Source organism: Chrysoperla carnea, chromosome 5 (assembly GCF_905475395.1).
Source record: "Chrysoperla carnea chromosome 5, inChrCarn1.1, whole genome shotgun sequence".
NCBI classification, from domain to species: domain Eukaryota; kingdom Metazoa; phylum Arthropoda; class Insecta; order Neuroptera; family Chrysopidae; genus Chrysoperla; species Chrysoperla carnea.
The window spans coordinates 31,941,548-31,962,113 of record NC_058341.1 but is presented as its reverse complement, the minus strand read 5'-3'; the positions used below and the strand labels follow the sequence as shown (position 1 = coordinate 31,962,113).

The 20,566-nt window shown below is 28.4% G+C and overlaps 1 protein-coding gene across 1 annotated transcript in view; it reads left to right on the top strand.

The window, feature by feature from the left end:
* LOC123300511 overlaps positions 1-20,334 on the top strand; it is a 53,089-nt gene extending 32,755 nt beyond the window's left edge. Inside the window, exon 4 of the mRNA XM_044883094.1 lies at positions 19,259-20,334. The gene's annotated coding sequence lies outside the window, so the exon portion shown is untranslated. The remainder of the gene's footprint in view (positions 1-19,258) is intronic.
* The last annotated feature ends 232 nt before the right edge of the window (positions 20,335-20,566 follow it).

Below are 20,566 nucleotides of genomic sequence, written 5' to 3'. Positions count from 1 at the left end.
CAGATCTATTATCCTTGCGTGAAAAAAAGCTGCGTGATTAATTTTACGGAGCATATAACATTTTAAAGCAAGTTAATATACGAATACATTTACATCAAAATCATAAATTTATTCATTTGGATGCAAGCAAACATTGATATTAATAATAATAATAATAAGCCTTGATCCCAGTAAATGAGCAACGGCCTCTCTTTCCACAAATGTGAATGTTATCAGAATAAGGGTAGAATGTCTAATGCGTTTTTCCATGCTTATCTGCCCGTAGCAATTCTCGACCATGTATTTCCACCGTAGTTTCTGAACTCATTTGACCATTTCTTACGTTGTCTCCCACAATTTCTTCTATTCATTCTTGGTGTCCAGAAAATAATTCGATTTGCCCATCGATCGGTTTTTGATCGTAGAATGTGTCCTGTCCTGGTCTACTTTAGATTTTTAGCAATAAACTTTGCTGAGCGAATTTGTGTTTTTGAGCGTATCACCTTATTTATAATTTTATCTCTCCGGGTAATATTGAGTATATAGCGTTCCATTCCTCTTTGGCAGATATCCAGTTAATTGCTAACTATGTGTGTTAGAGCCCGTGATTGGCATCCAAACGTTAAAAATGATGTTAACCATGTATCAATTACCTGTGCTTTCACCCTTAAAGAGTAAGGATCTCATCTCAAGATTCTTTTAGAGACCAGAATTTCTGCCAGGCTTTGGCGCAGCGGCGTTGTTTTTCTTTGTTATACTGATCTAAAGGATACAATTTGACCCAAGTACACGTAGTCTTCCGCATAAGCGATACAATTGTTTTCTACAGATATTGATATCATTGGACCGTTGACAATAATTTTTGATTTTGAATAGTTTATGTTGAAGCCCGCAGGTTTTTGATGGTCGTTTAGTTGATTCAGCATAGTTGAAATGTTATTATGTGAATTGGAAATAATTTCCAAATCATCTGCGAACCTCAAGTTTGACAAAATCTCACCATTAATAGTTATACCGTATTCAGTCCAGTGAATTTTTCTGAAGACATATTCTAGTGCACAATTGAATAGATCTGAGCTGAGTGGATCTCCTTGTTTAACTCCCCGTTTTAACTCAAAAGAAACTGCCGACTTTTCTGTTTCGACATAAGCTTTTTCGTATAAGTCTGATATACTTTGTACCAACACCAGCATGTTTTAGGCTTTCGATGATAATATGGTGCTTAAAGCAATCAAGGCTTTACTAAGGTCTATAAAAGCTATATGAATGGTTAGATATTAATAATAGCTTCATGTTTAATCATTTTGACAGTAACATATTCATATTTTACTATCATATAAAATCTGCAGTGTTAAGTTTTGTGAGAAAGTTCAAGTTTATAATAACATATTATCAAAGATAATTTATTAAAAGAGTTTGTTGTATGTTTGTGTTGAAAATGATCATTATCATTTAAATATTCATAATATCTTATTGTATTGCTTACTAAATCATGAAATTGTTGACACAGGTCAGACAAGTTGTCACTAATTTTAAATAATTTAGAAGCTGTACAAGGTGGGACAGAGAAGTGTGCAATTTTGAAAACGCTGTAAATTATAGCATTTTAAAATACTTACAGTCAAGTTATTCCTTACATTTCGTAGGATTTGAATCACCTATTACCTGTTTAAATTTTTCAATGATTCAACTATTGGTGGTGGTTATTTTAGTACAGTTTCTTTCTAGACCTGCTGATATTCGGCTTGTTTTGTAAGTTCTTTGATCCGACTAATATATAACTTAGATAATTAATATTATTTACCTAAAAATACAATTTACTTAACAATTCATGTACTTTTCTAAAATGGAAAAAAATGATGAGTTTTGTTCTCTACCCGGTCCTGTATTGGAGAGCTTTGCTTTGTTTTGATAATTTTCTTTGCAAAATGTATATTAGTGCATGTAGTTTTTACGTTCTGTAATGATTTGTTTGGAATACCCGGAACATATTGTAATTTTAACTTAGCCGTTGTAGACCGTATAAAAATCTGTTATCTAAATATCAAAATAAATTTTAGTCTTTTAATATGACAACAGTAATAAATATACGTAACTGCTTATACTACTAACAATTCAAAAATTAAATATTAAAAAATTTATATTTTTAGGACATTTTTATGTAAAATACACAGTCTTTTTTATTAAAAATAGAAATACAACTTTTTTATTAAATTAATGAAAAAAAAATTATAAAATATGGTTGTTTCAATAGTTAATAACTTTTTAATAAAAATATATTCATTTATAGCTATTTATACCTAGGGGGTTTTGTATTTAATACGTATCTTTTACGGATCGTAGACAAAAACTGAATGTTTTATCATTTTACGTTTTGACATAGGTACCATAACTTTATTTTAAATAGTTAAAGTGAGTGTAAGGATATTATTTGGTATTCTTTTGGATTCCGAGAAGAATGATCCGAGAGGTATATATATGAAATAGCCTATGGGTGTATACCAGATTATTTTTTCTGAGTAAGGTTTTTTATATCTACTTAAAGTTTCCTTTGATTCAAGTAAAAGTATTACTTACTTTTTCAGGCTCGTGATAGCCATTTCCTTTCAGTATTCCTTGATCTTTAAAATTTTGCTTTTATTGCCAAAAACTACAAATTAGGCCATAATTTGTAATAATTTACATCCCAGAGTGTTTTATTGTTTTCCTTCTGTTCCGTAGGGCGTTAAAAAGTTCCCCACTATAGACTAAAGTAAAGGGAAATTTGAGAGTCAAGCTACAAAAGGATTGAAGGAGACTAAATTTTGTAGCAAAATATGGTAATTTTCCTTCCTTTTTGTAATTTTGTCCAGTTGAAAGTATGAATGTGGGGGGGGGTATTCTGTAAGATTAAATGGAAAACAAATAATTGGACATGTTATCGACGCTGTTCCCTCGAATTTTTTCCTATATTTTTATAAGTCAATTCTTTCAGTTTCCTTCAAGGCAGAAGTTAAAAAATAAGGCATCCGAGTCTTTCTTTCTACATTTCTAAATACCATTTCATTTCTTTAATAATTCTTGAATGAGAACCACATAACTTTTGGTCTATAAACATGCTTGACAATTATCAAGTATGTTTATTTCTTTTTAATTCATATTTCACAATTTTTATTGAAAAATGTACACTTTTAAAATGTTAATTAGTTTAATAACACATTATTTCTATATTTAAAAAAAAAAATTATATTGCATAAATTGAATAAATAATATCTACCTGTTATTAAAAACATTTTTCACTGTTACAATTAATAAAAATTTAATTTTATATTATATGTTTACGACAAAAATATTAATACTTTTTAATATATTGAAATCTTTATATTTGAGTATAATTGATTCCAAGAAATATTTAATTGTTTGGCTGTAACTTTCCTTTGGTAGCTTTATTTTTAACACTATCAGTTTCATAATGCATGGGTTTTTTGATATATTGCTCATTGTGGTAAATCAAAAAATTTTTGTGACGTTTAAATAATATTCTTTTGTCATTATTTCGATAAAAAAAAGTACTGCGACATGATAGTTATCCATTCTATCATTGTTTACTTTTCAAAAAAAATCATTTTAAGGATACACAATCAGAAAACTTCGATTCTTATGGAAAATGGCCTTGGTGGATAGTAGGATAAGTAAAGTTAAATTCTCATTTAATCAAAGATATGTGATGCATAATCCTACATTAATTACCCGTAACCTTCTTTCCAGTTAACTAGGGTTGATTTCCTATCAGTTTTATGCAAAGTTCATTGTCTTTTCCTGAGATTGATTCTTCTAGATCGTTTTTCTAACCATATATCGTTGTAATGGAGTGTTTATTTAACTATCCTTAATAATGGAACTTAATTGCAGTTAAAGAAGTTCAAAATCTTTTGCTCCTCGTTGTCTGTCTGCAATATTTGTCATTTGCAGCTTTGTAGATTGCTTCACCGGCACAGTTACGAGTGATTTCTCCGGGGTGGTCAAGGTCACAAAAACTTCTTGTGCTTTAACAGTTTTGTCTTTTTATTTATTTCCTATCATTTGTCCAGGCTATGCCGTAATTTTGGTATCTCGACAATGTTTCCTTTCGATGATCTTCTCTTACATTATGGCTGATGGAAATGAAGAGTCTTTTCCCCTTTTCGTCAGCGACCCTAAAAACTCCCGAGTAACAAGTAACAAGTTTGGAATCATTTCCATCATTATTCACAGAATTTTGAATTTAGTATATTTTGTTAATTTAAAATGCATTTTATTTATGCAAATTGCATATCTTTAATTTCTTATAAATCAATTTAGCTCACAAAATTTCCTGACGCTCTAAAGAAACGAATGTCGAAAGCCGCATTCATATCTGACTTACTGTTCAAATTTTTCGAACTTCATTGTTTTGTTTCTGCGACTAGTATGACATTTTATGATTCTTTTGTAAAACCAAATTTAAGGACTGCAAGTAAGAAGTTAGACAAGGAAGTCAGAGTTAAAGTTTCCTACCCAGACGTCTTCAGCGTATCGTTTAACTACATACTGCCTAAAATAGCGATATAAGTGCGCAGCGTTTTTGAATAGGGTATAGTCGGTAAAATCTGTGAATGAATTAAAAAATGTATAGGGTAGAAGCGGCAATTTTTGGAACTGCACATAAACAATATAACACAGCACTTTATAAGAAAATCCGTCTCATGATTCTCTTAGCCTTTAAGTTTGGCTATTGCTTACCAAGTTTGAGCCAGTTTAAATGTTTTTAATAACCAGGCTACCTAACTAAATTTTTAAAACCAGATCGAAATATAATAGAGTAGTATAATAAATACGTTTTAAATAATAAATTAAAACATAAACTAGTAAAATATTTACATACATACACTGACATGACCAATTTAAATATATACTTTTTTTTTTTATTAAATAATAATTATTTAAAATTCCGTTATGTCAAACCAAATTCTTTTTGTTAAAATCATTCAATGCTACTGCCATATTATAGAACGAACATACATACATACCTAATATAATGAACTGACAACATAGAGCTCTGGTTGGTATTGTTTTAAACATAACCAAGTTCGTATATACGTAAATAATACGCATTGTTGATCTAGAAACATAAATTTAATTATTTCAAACAAAATTATTATTGTGTGATGGCGATGTTAATGAAATATACAGTTTAATAAAAATTTATAGCTATTCCCACGTTTAATTATGCCTTAATTTGATTACAACTATCATAAATATTTCCTGTGTGTGTGTTTTATAACCTCTATTTAATTATTTTAGAAGTGTTAACGTATTATTATAGTAACGATTTAATCATTATTTGTAGCCAAATATATCCGAATTATAAAATTTATTGCTTATTTAAGCAATGGGTTGGTTCTATAGCCTTAATGTGTCTGTCCTTCGTGGACAGCCAGTATAACCTAACCTGCTTAGCCCACCCGCAAAACACAAATTTTACCACTATCACTTGGACAGGCCTTCGGCTTGGTTGAAACCTACGGCGATCCTTGCTAAATACCTACTCGTAATACATGTATAATAATAAATACTACCTCAATACTATTCAAACACTTATTCACAAATCTAGATAAATTTGGTGGAAGCGCAAATAAATACGTAAGTACATATTAGGGTAATATAATGCATCATTTATATGCGTTTCCACCATTTATTTCATTTAATATTTTGACTTAAATTTTCTCAAATTTTTCGATCAACTTCCTTAATTCTGATTCATAGCTATGTTTCAAGTTAGTTGAGGGTTTCGTACCCGAAAAACCTAAAAAATTGGCGATGATCTTCAAAATCGGCCAGCTTGGAAAAGGACTTAGGAAAAAAGTAATTTAATGGAAAATGTTATTAGATATGTTTCAAGTGCGAGTTAAGGGTTCTGTTTGGGGAAAATTTGTTGCATTTTTTTAAAATTTTGTAAATTTCACTTATTGAAGAACAAATAGTCTTAAATTAAGTTTTTTTTCCCCTATAACAGCCTCTTTTTTAAGAGTTAAAAATCCAACTTAAAACGTTAATTCGTTATATACAATAATGATTAAAAATTGATGTTAATTATATCTGTTAATTTTCAATTTACAAATACAATTAACCTAATTTGTATTTAATTTTAATTAAATAATATAATATTAAATATATTTATCTAAATAAACACTATTATAATATATAATGGATACACTATTGTTTTGTGATAGTTTAAATTATAGTAGTTAGTACAAAGAAATTGTAAATTAATAAAAAAAAAAAACAACTCATAATGATAAGAAAAATTACATTTTGTAATTTACAAAAAAAAGTGAAAATTTATATAAAATGAAAAATAACAATATTAAGTATCTACAGTATTAAAAATTTAATTATCTGACCATTTTATTAAGTTAAATTATTCGACATATTTTTCGAATAAATTCAAGTTTTTTCCTATCTCTTAAAGAGAAACTCTTGCTTTTTCGACTGTGCGCAATTTTTGAGTCACTTTTTTTATTTTAATGATAATTTTCTTATAACTTATTTCGAAAAGTTCTCCTGCAATTAAAATTATTAGAAGCGATATTTTTTTCTATAAAATAAGTTGAATATGAGCTTGTTATATTTTTTTTATCACCATTATCATCAAAATCGATTTTTTGGGTTTCTGTCCCTCAATTATTGATAAACAGGGTATTCTTGTTGACAAACAGAGAACTAACACTTCTACAACTTTACTTATAATTAAGGGTTTGAAGAAAAAACTTCCAATTTTCTTTGCGTAATCCACTTATATTTTATAGAGAATTAAGTATTTTCCAAAGTCTAAACCTTCTCTGCTTGCTTCATCGTTTTCAAACTTTATCAAAGAGACAATAAAATAACGAGGGAAATTAACTTCTTTTCCAGAGGAATTTATGAGAAGATGTAAAAGAGGAGAAGTAGATGTAAATTATTAAAAGGAATTCTCATCTTGTTGCAATACAATAATTTCATTTTTGAACTACTATTTCAAAATAATATAAACCAAAATTCAGGCTCGATATGAGAATGAAGATGATTATTTATTCAAGAAACAAGAATTTCAAATAAGATCGAAACGTGCCAAGAAAGAGGATATCCTTGTCACGTTATATGGCAAACACCATATTTAATAAATATATCGGATGTCTAGTCTAAAATTTCATTAATAGTGGAACACCTGATTTCCACAATGTGTATATGTGTATTTAAGAAGAACATATGAAAGTTAAATCAAACCAAGTGATTATAAGTTCCTAGAATTACATTTTTGTACATGGATATCAATCAACTTTTATACAATACTTTTGAATGAGAATAAATGTGTGTTAATGAAAGACCATACAGCTATACAACTACTGAATAAAAGCCAGATTAGGTCTAAGGCCAGATGTAGTATTTGGCATTTCAGGTTCGAAATTTGAGAGAATGCTGACAAGACAATTTTGAAAGACGAAAACTTGAAGATGAAATTAATGACTATCATAGAGGACGATATTTATATAATGTTTTGGAAGAACCTTGGGAAAAATTTGTGAGAGATGACTGCTTGGACAAAGTTCGATGTTGTAACCCCAATCAGGGAGAAGAAGTAAGTCCTCAAAGTTGAGAAAGCCCGACGGAGAGTTATCAATATTTCATGATGCAACTAAGCCGAAAAAATCTCTAAAGAACTATTTAAATTTTGGGAGATTAGTAAGGGTGAAATCATTTACTTGTATTAAAATATAAATGCATTCATGAGAAAACTAGAAGTAACTTGTTATTGGTTTAGATTTTGATAGTAATTTGTCTGATCGAATTGGTTGAAAATGATGTAACTCCTTTTTTAAGCTAATTTGTTTGGTTGAAAAATGAGTAGAATAAGTAGTTCTTATCTCACGGGCGGATATAAAAATTATTTTTGCATTTTTCATTCAATTTTATCTTTTGATTTGAATACTGTTGACAATAAACATTCATAAATTTGAGCTTTCCCCGTTAGTAAAAATTTTCGAGATCCCCTGAAAAATAAGTATGCGTGGATAAAAATTTTCTTAAAGTTGAAAGGCTCAATCTTCAAAAAAACCTCTCAAATTTCAAACCTTTTCGGCTGTTCTGATATAACCATCAAATATTAAGCCTGACTCTAGACCTACATTGAATACAACAAGTCAGATAAATCCACGTCACTCAGATTACTCTTATATTTATTTATCTTAAGGTATAAGTAAGATATAAATGAACTGCATGTAATTTAAAGTCTATTAAACTATTAATATTTAGAAAGTTTCATTCAATATTATGTAAACAAATTGAATATAATATAATATCAGTTATGAAGTAGACAGACATATTTTTATTAAAAAAAAACCATATAAAAACATTATGCTTACTTATATGCAGACAAAATATAATAAAGAATTGAATTAACTTATTGTTGGTATATTAATAAATTGATGTAGTTATAAGAAGATATGCAAGGATTGAATAATACTAGAGATTTGAATAAAACTTTATAAATACATTTTTTGATTAACAAAGTTTCCAAAAATCACAAAAAATTCCTAGATCATTGGGCTTTTTATTAATTTTTTATCGTTCAAAGTTGGCTGAAAAAATGATGAATCATTTTCAGGTTATCCTTGTCAATTGGATATTTCTATATCAAAAAATCTAGAGAATGTGTTAAAAAACTATCTAAAATATTTAGACAATCTTGTAGTTCACCATTTGATGAGCAGACACGACTATAGATAGAGTATTGATAATTGAAAAGCAGAGAAGAGTGGCGCAGTGGAAGCGTGCTGGGCCCATAACTCAGAGGTCCGTGGATCGAAACCACGCTCTGCTAGTTTCTTTTTAAATTATAAAATATAGACAGTTATGTACATATACTTAAGAAAAAACTTCGGCCAGTCGGCCAGTAGTGGAAGAAAAAACCCCTGGAATTTAGCGTGTACGGAAAGGATACGTTGCCTATACGACGATTTTTTACAATTTTCCATCAGTATCCTAAATTTGGTACAAAGTACACTGGAGCCAAAATTCTTCATGAACCTAATAAAAAATCATCGAAATATATTATTTTAAATCAACGAAGTATCTTTTCCTAATTAGATACTTATAAAATTTGACAAATAAATATATGCTTTAAAATTCTGGTTCACATTAGTAGTTAAAATACGTACAAAATTAAATTTATAATGCTTATGATAAAATTTTGAAGAAAATGTATGCTTCCGTTTGGGCGACAAAGTGTGTCCGTGGAAAGAATATAAAATATTCGTAAATTTTGTGTCTTAATGCTTAGGGATTTTTAATCTTTCGAGATCCGAGATAAAAAATTTTATGGTAACAATCTATTTATAATTGTATCAATAATATAATGCATATATTTCAATAAAGAATATAATGTAATGATATAATTAAATGACGTAGGTATTATAATAAAAAATATTTAAAAAATAAAAATAAAATAAAAACTATAATATATACATATAATAGTAACTTAATTATATTGTACCAGATGATTAGCGGACATTATCTCCGGAAATGAATGTTAAACGTGCTTTACAAACAACAGGACGTTAGGCATGTGCTCTTTTGTTTGGTATTTGTATTAGAATCGAATAATAATAACATTTATACAGATTTATTATACAAATTAAATTTTGTTTTATGAATAATCTACTTTTAATATAAATAATTTATTCTACTTTGTTAAAAAAAAATATATTTTTTGTTATTTAAAAATCTAACTGCAGAATAGTAAAGGTGGTTGTCCATAATAATTTCGAACGATTGAAAATGGTATGAAAGATAAAAGTAGCAATTTTCGAAGTTATAGTAATAAATTTAGTAATATTTTACTGTCCCGTTTTTCTATAAATAAACTGTCAAATTTCTCAATTTTTCTAGACTAACACTGCTATGACTTCTAAAAATGTACCTTAAACTTTTATGTAAGTCGTATCCCAAATTGTGTGCTGGACAAGTTCAAATTTCTTCGAAAGTTATAAAATGTAAATTTTGCCTGCTTCTATTGAGATAATCATTAATGACGTCAAACAGTCAATTTGACAGTCATAAATAGGTTTAAATCTTGCTTTAGAATTTAGTAAAAATTGTTAAATTACTTAGTTTAAAATATGGCAATATCTGTATTGTTAAATTTGCATTATTTATGTCTAATAAACAACTATAATTTGCGTGAAAATTGTAATTAAGATATGATAATAAACCTATTGATTGGTACCACCTTCACCTAGATTCCATATTAAAATATTACTATATGTATTTATCTGGTAACAGAAAATTAATTATATTAATTCACTAATTAGTTAATTGTTATATGTAAAATAAAGAAATGAACCTACTTGAATGCCGACTTGAATAAGGACATTTAAGTAGGATTACAAATCAATATTAATTTTAGTATTCCGTTTCAATTTTTATAAAAACGTCGTTGTTTTTCAATATTGAGTATTACAACACTTACAATATATCTTAGTTAATGCAAACATATAGTTTAATAAATATGGTGGGGGCGCGTATAAATGCGTGGATAATATGAATAGTTATATATTGTATTACGTAATTGCTATTTCGCCATTTTGCCTCTGCATTTGAGAACATATTTGTCTTATAACTATAAAGTTAACGTATACGTTTTTGTAAACTCCAGGTTAGGCATTTCAGCATTACTGAGCAAGCATCTGTTACAGATCAAGCAACTGATAAATATTTGTTTATTTCTTTTAGTTTATTGGATACTGGCGTGTTTATATACCGCCACTTTGAAAATTGATACACGTTTGGTCAAATGTGGGAGAAAAACGATTTTTGCATTTGAGCTTCTTATAAGAATAAAAAAAAACTGATATATATTTGCTGACTCAAAAACTTAAAAAAGCTCTGTAAATAGCTTTAGACTGAATTACAGTAGAGTCTCAGTTATTCAATACTCGATAATCCGAAACGTACAGTAATCGAAAGAATTTTCGTCTGCACTTTCCACATTGTTCCTCATGCTTGTAAAATCACTTTTCTATAGTAATTTCAAATTATTTAGGCTACCTCTATCTATAATTTGTAGCTACGTCCACGGTGTATGTACTGAGTGATGAGTCGTTCAAAATCACCATCGTAATTTGGAAAAGATTCAAATTAAAAACTTGTGCAGAGATGTTTTACTAATACTCTCTATGTGTGGATAGATCAATATATTAACATACCTGCTTCTAACTGCTCTAGTATTCCCATTTTTGAGCGCACAGTTCGAATGAAAAAACTGAAAATGACATTAAAATATCCTAAATACAAGTAAGTACATAGTATCGATTAGTCACTATATAAGGTTAAAGAACCTGCACTGATCTAAATAAATAATTCTTGCTACAAGTATCCAAAAACAATAATTATAACAAATCTTTACCCATATACGTAAATAAATAGTCAATGATCAACAGCAATAACATTAAATATTATAATTAAATATGATATTTTTCATATCATTATCATTGTAAATTCTGTTAAATTATGTCTTATGAATAGGTGTGTTCTCCATCAATAATGTTCAATGTATAATGTTTTTAATGTAATTTACATTTTATTTTAGACATTGTTACACGTACTTGTACCTATGTTTAATAATAGTAATAAGTATATAATCATCATTGACTATAACTTCTTTTACAATAATATATATATGAGAGAGTTTTGTACCTGGGATATACAGTTAAAATCGCTTATAACGATATTAAGGGACCAACAATTATGGTCGTTAGGGATCATTCATTAATTACGTAAACATTTTGGAGGGAAGGATAGTTTAAAATTCTGTTCATGTGCTTATGTGGGGGAAGGAAGGTTTTAACCCAATGTTACGTAAAAATTTATGAGTTAATTAATGAATGCCCCCTTGAAACTGATTGTGATTCAAAGCTATTTTTCGTTCATTCTTGTTACAAAATTAAATTATTTGCATATGTACACATGTTGGTCGTTATTCCTGAATAGTTCCAATGACAACTGGCTCTTATAAATATTAGTTAATGGGGACGAAAATAAAGGCACAAAATACAGTTAAGTTGGAATTCAAAATAGTTTTGAGTTGTTGTTTTGTTTAACTAAAAAATTATGTACATGATTCAAAAGAAAGTATGCCTATGTATGCGCAAATTTGACCCTTGACCCGTACTTGGATACAAGTTACGTCGATATTTTTTTCCAAAATATATGATGGCGCATCTTTCTGTCAGCTATAAACAGTTATTTCGATAGAATGTAATTTAAAACACAAACGTCAATTGGAAAATAAACAATTAATTTAAAAAAAAATTTATTTCTTGACTTAAAAATTTGTGTTTCTATTTCATTTGAAGATAAAAGTTTCTTTGACTCGGTTTCTTGACCTCGAGCAAGTGAACTTCTTATAGTTACTATCTTGTAGATAGTAACTATATTCGCTTCATTATATATTCGCGATATCTTTGAATATATAATGAAGAATGTAGCGTAATTCTAGGCACTAAGGTACCATGGTACATCACTTTAACCTTTTTATTTTCCTTCATTAAATTATTATAAACTTGTAAATGTGTTTTATTTAATGTTTATAAATTAATATTCATTGTTTAATTTACACTATAAAAGATTTTTATCTCTTCTTTTTATAATCTTATTTTTATTATTCCTTATGGTTAATTGACATTAAAATCCTAATGAAAAAATTACTATTTTTCACTTTTTTTGAAATTTACTGTAAAACCATTGTAATAAGTAATACAAAAGTTTCAATTTAAAAACATTGATATACTATTACTAACGAATAAAGCAGTTAAATGACCTATAATATAGGGTATAAACTGCACTATAGTATAAGCAAGGCGTGGACCGAGCCCATAACCTGTGTTCAAACAATTTAATGTTTTGGTAAAATACAAAAAATAATACTTTGCTATTATAAGTTTTTAATTTTTAAGATATTTAAAAACTTCAATTAGCTTTACTGATCCTGAAACGATGTACTGATTGGTTGATATTTTTTAGAGAAAATTTCGTAAAACTAAAGTGTATATTCGAACCATACTTCTAAAAACTCACTACATATTCTGTGTTTAAAAAAACTCGGAAAAGTAAGGATAAACCGCATAATCTATATTTTAAAAAACCAAAAATTTGAAGAGATATGTAATTTGTTTTCTTGTATAAATATAGATTTCGACTACAAAGTATTCACCATCAGTTTGAATAATTCATCACATATTATTATGATTTATATATCTTAAACTATAAACTATACATTTTATATACTTATTTCATTCATATATCACAAACTTGATAAATTGTTCGCATTTAGCTGACTGAGTACATTACACTAGACAAATTATTATAAAACTTTTTAAAAATATTACAAGTGAAGTGACATTAAAAAATATTCAATATGAAATTTATTGTATAGTAAAAGTATGTTATATAAATAGTATAAAAAAAATAAAATACGATTTAGTCGATAACAATAAAATAAATTTTGAACTTTATACACAAGTAAAAAAAATGATATTTCATTTTTTAACGAGAATATACCAAACTATTGACATGAATATGTACAGAGTGGTTCAAGTTTTAGCCGCAGGACATGTCAAATAGTAGATAATGACAATTTCTACACGTTTAGACGGAAAAGCTTTCCTTTTCACAATGCCCAAGCAAGGAGCATTTCATATCGTTAATTTATTTGCAATAAAGTCAGAGACACATAAGTTTTTTTCTCGAAACGGGTTAATGGCACATCAAAATTTCCACCGCTAATTTTCGTAATTTATCATCATAGACCTTAAACCCTGAAGGATGCTTAGCTCATATTTCAAAATTTCCAATTTCTAAACAGACGTTTTGGCAGTATCTACAAAAAAATTCCAAAATCTCCACACCTTGAACCAAAAAAAGAAAGCTTTCCGGCTAAGTATGTTGAGAAATTGCCATTATTTTAACGTTATCTACCATTTGATAGTCTTGCTATTATATACTAGGCCACTCTGTATATTTAACATTATTTTTATAGTGTGGGCTATTAAAATAGTGCTTATTTTGGTAGAGCCGGATTATCAAAACTGAAAATATTAAAAGAGTTTTAAAGGTTTAATTTACTTATATTTTCAAATATCGAAATAATAAAGAAGGCAAACCATTAAATTTTGGATACAAATGGCGTCTTTCGCATTAAAATTTACTGCTCCACCAAATTTATATTTTGTAATATTATCATACTAAATTGCCATATTAGAAATACGTTGCTTACCATAATCAGGGTCTTTTAGGCCATGATGGCTGTTAATCAAGCGGTCAGCTCAGTATTTTGGAGTTGAGAATAATAACACCAAAGTTTGAACATTTAAATGTCTTACACATCAAAAAAACTTGAAAAATCAAAATTTTATGCAAAAGAAGAAATTTGTTTTTCAGTTTAACTGTGAAATTTGGTTTTCTGGTTTTTTAACTGATGGCGGCAGAAAAGAGTCTTTAGATTTTTAAGCTCAAATAGAAGGTCGTCTAGTCGGTTAGAATGCATTGTTAAATAAAGATAGGGTAACTTCCTTATTTGGTAATAAGGACAAAATGCGATTGCAAAGTTTTATTTAAATGTTCGGAGGTGATGTTTACCTATCATAAGAAATTTTCTCAGACGTATTTAGCATAAATCTCCATGTACTTTAACACTGGATTCAGAAATCCGTGAGTTATTCAATTGTGCTTGACCACACATTGACAAATAAAATTGTATATGTATATTTTTTTGTATGTACGCGCCACTGATAAATATTTCCTTATTGTGTATAATAAGAATAATATAGTGTAGGATTTTTATAGGCCGGCCTTATTTGCAGTAACGGTCAATATATACAATATACGTATATATAAAAAGAATGCAAATAAATAAAGAACTAGAAACTTCAATAAACAAGTAAAATACTTACATTGTGTACCATCCACAACAACCCATATTGTAATGTAGTGAAGTATTATAGGTACTCAATACATACCTACGTATTTTTTTTTTATTGTGATACCATCAATAAAATAATGATTTTTACCTCTATACACATAGTACGAGAGGTTGTTTTAATGCGGGGAAATTTTGGATATTGAATTTAGGTAGGGATGAAGTACGGCTCCGACCTGACAGCTGTTGCGTTAACTAACGCTGGATGCACGCTAGTAAAGCAACTAAATTTTTGTCTGAAAAATTAAAATAACATTCTTTAATTATTAAAATAAATCATATTATAATTACGTTGCACACACACACACACTTCTTCTCTCAATTGGTGTTAATGCCTTGCCCTAGCCATGAGTGGGAAGTTAATAAGCCAAATTCGTCTTGCAACTAATTATCAAACTTGACGTCTTATACTAACAAACAATATTATGATATTTATGATGGAAAATAAAGGTGCCTAATTGTTGGCAATACTTACAAAACCATTTCTGTATTTTAACAGTTGCATATTTTTGATTTTAATAATCTTCGGATGTAATTTTTTTTATTTCACCGAGCTCTTCTCTGTTATTCCTCTGTTAGTTTTACGATTACACTTGGCATAAAAATTTCCACATTTATTAAAAATTTAACGCAGACACATATTTCACACTTAAGTCTATGACAACACAACTTATCACTACTTTATAAGTATAATTTATCACTACCTTTCATTTAGATGTCTATGATGTTACCAACTTGAAAGGTGCTTATCACTTCTATGTTTCACTTTCAACTATTACCCTTAGGAAAAGCATGTGTAGGAAAACCATCGTTTAAATAGAGCACACCAATTTTCATTGGCGAAATTGGACTGTTTTCAGTTTCCGAGAATTCTATGAAATCTAACTACATATTTATTTACAAATTAATACTAGGACCCATAAAACATCCAATTTGTTGTGTTTCATCATGTAATTTGATTAATATATAGAGGTCATGAGTGTCACAATTGTTTTTATAGTATTTTTATTTACCATGACGGAGTCAATAATACAATACTTAAATTCTATTTTTTCTTCTTTTAAATTTTTTTTTGTAGGTACTACATATATATTATAGGTACTCACAATTAAATTGTGATTTTTTTATTATTAACAATGATAATTTGTTAATTGTTAATGCTATAAATTATTGTTTATTACGTTCCTAAAAACAACACATTGAATGAAATAATTGTCTCAATCAGGTGTTTCAGCTTATATTTACTTTAGCCAATTATAGGAATTAATAACGCATTTGTTTATGAGAACAGTTATAGTAAATGATAACAATTATGCCCTCTGGGTGGAAGGTTCTAGTATAACCAGATGCTACAGAATTCGGCCGAAGCCAGATGCAGCGTGTAATCCCCACACATTCTTCACTAAGATTACTTCCAGAATCGATGTATTGAAAATTTCGGACTCAAACATGCAATATTTTACTCCTCGCAGGTTTTTGGATGTGCAAATAATGTGCGGAGGTGTAAATAATGTGTGGGTCACCATACATGCCCTGAAAGTGTGATTATATGAGATCTTCAGGTTAACAAGATTGTAGATCAATCAACAATACCCTGTCAAGAAATCCTATCACTCGCCCCAAATGTATTCTAATCAGTTTCAACTGAAGACAGTCAAATACTGTGGTCTGTGGTTATGAACAGCTTATTCAAAGTGGGTTTGTCGTAGCTACTTTTTGATTCGGTAAATTACGGAGCATCTTACTATGCGAATGACAATTTTCGTTCTCTTCTTTGTGAGAGTGCTCAGTATCCAGATCAACCTGACTGTGTTATTCAGTACAAGATTTTTCAGTTCTTCGAAGCTAGACTGGAATTTTGAAGCTCATACTGCCCGAGAAAATACTGGTATGTATCCCACAGTAGCCTTCTGTGTTACAGATTGGGATGTTTTTTAACCCCCGAACTAAAAAAAAAAGGGAAGTTATAAATTTGACTGCTATGTATGTTTGATTGTCTGTCTGTGGCATTGTAGCGCCCAATCGGGTTAACCGATTTTGATTTTTTTATTTCGCTTGAAAGGTAATTTAATGGAGAGTGTTCTTAGCTATTCTGTTTAGTTCGAGCTTAGGGTTCCGTAAAAAACTAAAAAATTGGCAATAATCTTCAAAATCGGTTCAGTTTGGAAAAAATCGTGGAGGACAAGGTTATTTAAACGAGCGATTTCTTAGATATGTTTCAAGTGCGAGTTTAGGATTTCGTACTTGAAAAATTTGTCGGGTTTTTTTTAAATCTTGTAAATTTTGTAAAGGTTGCATTGCATCTGTTCTATAACTAAATGTACTAGATTAAATAGAATAATAATAAAAATATGACACGTAAAGTAATTATTTTCTATTAGCTAATTTGCTACAAATAGCAATTATTTTATTAAAATGTTCATTTAATAACTCATTAGGTTTAATATTATTTATTATACATTAAAAAATGCCCATGAAAAAAAAGTGAACTGCACATATTTTCGTGATAAAAAAACCTTGGAAATATTAATTGTTTAGACTTTAGATAATAACTTAGCAGTTGCATATAAATTTTTTCTTCATAAATAATAGAAGAAATACCTAAATTCTTACTTTTCTTTTGAAATTATTACAAAATCAGGAATATGTGGAATGAATTTTATCAACTTCGATAATATAATTTAAATTAAACCATAATTAGTAGCTTGACAAAACATTACTATATATCTGTCTATTCCGTTAAATTTTTTATATCACTTTTGATGAAGAAACTCTATTCACGGATAGAAATGCGATTTTCGTTTTTAAAAATCCTTACTAGTATGCAAGATATGAAAGTTTAAACTACGAAACTATTTCTCAAATTTATTTCCAAATAAGCTGGAAAATATTCATCAATTTCAAAATATAAAGGTAAAGCGTTGTTATCAAAGTAAGATAAAAATATTTGACAATTGATTTTATTTATAATTCTGTTTAACAGATTGATTAATAATGAATTTGTAAATGAAACTTGGAAAAATTGATTATTATTTCCGAAAATCGATAATAATTCGAATATAATTTTATCCAAAATTATATTTATAAATAATATATTGATTTTGTGAATTGTAAATATTAGTACTCAACAACTCAACTACCGTTTTGCTAATCAGTGATTATATAGAATTAATAAACATTATATCGATTGAATGTTAAATTCATGATCATACATTTTAATGTGGTCTTAAAATTTTAGCAACTTATATTAGAAAATTTAAATATATCTTGTTTCAATAATAAGTAATTGAAAATTATTGCCTTTCTGTCTATTATACAGCAACAGACCTAAGATATAGGTTTAAAATTCTAAGACTATATCGAAGTTCACAAAATTCACATTTGTAATACGAGGTGACAGAAAAGGGCAACTCCAGTTTACTCAATTTGTGTTTGTTTCAACCGAAATATGTTGGGAAATTGTATATCTATGGAATGAAATTTGTATAAAAGTATTTATAATATTCGGATTCTTCTAGAGATAATTGAAATTACCTTTTTTTATTATACAGTCAATATAATCCTTTAATTAAATTAATACGGTAGTTGGCTGATGTCGAACTTGCCCTATGACGCATTAAAATGTAAAACTGAACTAGGTACCATGACAATATTTGAAAGTGAAATTACAATTGATTAAAAAACGAAGAAGTTATAAGCATTCAAGGATTGTTTTCCCATCTCCTTCTAGCAATTACCAATTCAAAGTTTTATATGTGTTTTATATGAACCTCTATGGTGATATCGAACAATGATGTCACTAACCTATATCATCCTCTTTGTTTAATTAGGAATTTTAAACGTTCATATTTTGCGTACTTCTATAGATTTTCAGTGAGAATTCTTCACTTAAAGTGACAAAAAAAATTTAGTCAACATACCTATTGTAGGTTGTAGCCAATCAGCCAATCTTGAAAAAACATTTTTTAGAGCTTATAAGCCTTCGGCTTTGGCCGAAAGTTGGCCGAAAGTTTGGCGATAGCCGAAATCGACCGTCAGTCGGACACTACCCAGTATGGATGATTCTTATAGGGGTATATGATTAAATATGATTTTGTCCCTGTTAAAATATTTAATCTATACATATATTTATTATAAATAACTATTACTGCACCCGTATATACTTTTAATGTCTAAAATACAATAATTGACACAAAACATAAAAATTAACAGTTATATTATTTGTTTTTTTTTCTTTCATTTTTTTAACATACAATTCAATTGTTTCAGGGATCGTGACGTAGATAGCGCGCAATAACCTTTATTATCATCAGAATATACAAACCAACAAACGTATGTACATCACAACAAGACCAGCAAACCAAGCAAAAATAATTATTGAAAAAAGTAAATACCTATATAGTTATTTGAATAGTATTTGATTTCTATTGTGATGGAAACAAAAAAGAATAAATACTCAGATAGACAATATGAACGTCAAATTTACCCGTTGTTACACGTGGCACAAAACACGTTTCTGGAATTCAACCAAAGGACACCGCACCAGACTCATAGAAAATGACTTAAGGTCAAATTTGGTCATATTGTGAAAGAATGTCGTTCTTAAAATGCTGAAAAAAGTCTCGTTGGCAGCAGCGCTCATTTTATTAGGACATGGTGCGAAGTATTTTGCTTTAGATTGCTTTAGTTTAGATTGATTAGTTGGCAGTTTTAGAATCTTGTAGGGTAAGTTTTTAGAACAATATGCGGGAGACAACAGTATGCAGTGAAGCTAGCGACTAAACGGATTGCGACTTGAAGCTAACTCCATTTGTGTTTAGACCACCTAAGAGTGTAAAAGTGCGCCAAGAAAAAAAAAATCGAGAAAGCAGTTTTCATGCTGAATTTGGGTAAAATTCTTGACACAACAGAATAAAATTTTGAAGTAAAGGTTGAAAATAGAATTATTCATTTCTTTTATGTCCTGCCCTAAAACCGTACAAAGTCCATTTATTTCTAACTTATTTATTCAAACTTTATGCTGCCATGCGACTTTATAAGATTTTGTACAGGAAAATTATATCTACTGAATAATATTTGAGAGGGAATATTAGTAACCGAGGAAGAAAATTGTTTGTGGTAATATTATATTTTACTTCAAATAAACCTTGTAACTCTTACAAAAAATGTTAGGTTTTGCCTTTTTTTTCCACCATTCTCGAGTCCTCCTTTTTTTTTGAAAAACTATTCAGTTTAAAACCAGCGAAAAGGTTGTGTTTGGAAAAAAACTTATGAATTCCTATTTAGGATGGCTTCAAAACATATTTGTCAAAAATGAAAATCATTTTGTCTATCTGGGTAATTACAAAAAAAATTGTTAAAGCAATACAAATGGTCTTTTTATTTTAAATAAATTAAATAATAATATTCTGTACATATATTTTTTAAATATTTCTGTATAAATTTTTTAGAAATTTAGGTGAAGTAAAAAAAACGTGGCAAATACTCAATATAAAAAAAGTGTAATATTAAATAATATAACAATTTTTTAATAATTATTATAAATATATATATTTGTATAAAAATAAGTCATCTGTT